Below are 1,185 nucleotides of genomic sequence, written 5' to 3' on the forward strand. Positions count from 1 at the left end.
ACTTAAACAATATGAAGTTGTGTTTATTTTTAAGTTATCGTGCCGTGAGTTCACCAGTCCGGCCCATTTGGGAGTAGATTATTCTCCATATGGCCCCCCCATCTAAAATGAGTTCGACACCCCTGCTCTGTAGGAATCAACAGCGCAAAAAAAGGGCGAAAATACATTTTTAGTCACAGGGCGCGTCATAAAATTTTACCACAAACGTATTCCTGGCCAACAGATTTCTACGGAGGTTAATTTGTGTTTTTATTACGAAAGGTTTTTTATTTTTGGACTCTGAATTTATGTAACAGATTTTTTGGCGTTTCAATTTTCAAAGTATGCTAACTATTTCATTGAAACAAAATTCAGTGTTTTAAAATTCATTGTTTAAAAATAGTGTAATTTTTTTTTTTAATCCATGTTAAAACATTTTGTGTCGAAAAATTCCCCGCTTCAAAAAGCAAGGTAAGACCAAAGCAAGCGAGCATATCTCAGAGCCAACCAATGAGGTGTCAAGTTTGAGATCACGTGACACGGGTCTCAAAAAACATGCTGTGTTGCTATAGATGTTATACATTATACAGCCACTAGATGGCACGCTCGTATCATGTGTGTGGGGCACACTAGTGTACCGTGAAATATTGTTTGGTGTGCCGTGGGAAATTATGCAAGTTCACCTAATTGGTCGGGAAAATATTTGTTTGCAAACCAATAAATATAATTCGCAAATAATGTGCAGTAGTTGAGTGTCTGTGCAGTCAGAGTAACAATGTAACTCTTCCATACCAGTAGGTGGTGTCTTGTTCCATCCATCCATTTTCTACCTATTGTCCGTATTTTGGAAGTAAGTTGAACCAACACACGAGGTGCCGCTAAGAGTACTTTTTATTCCTTGGGAATAACACATCACATTTTCGGGCAACGATATAACAGAAAGTCCCTTGGGCCAATCATGTTTGTGTATACTTCAGGGACCGCTCGGAGATCGTATTACCTAAGAATATTACAGGTGGCAGCAAGTAGCTAATTGCTTTGTTGAGGAAAATTGTTCTACATTCTCGAGCAGCAGGTTATAGTTTGCTTTGTACATCATTTTTAGTAGTTTACAAATGCACCAAACTGTTGAATTTCAATATTTGTCTTAATAAATAAAGTGTTTGTATGTTCTCCATATCCAATATTATGTATAATTCTAATTTA

The sequence above is a fragment of the Nerophis ophidion genome, linkage group LG26, assembly GCF_033978795.1.
Source record: "Nerophis ophidion isolate RoL-2023_Sa linkage group LG26, RoL_Noph_v1.0, whole genome shotgun sequence".
Lineage (NCBI taxonomy): Eukaryota > Metazoa > Chordata > Actinopteri > Syngnathiformes > Syngnathidae > Nerophis > Nerophis ophidion.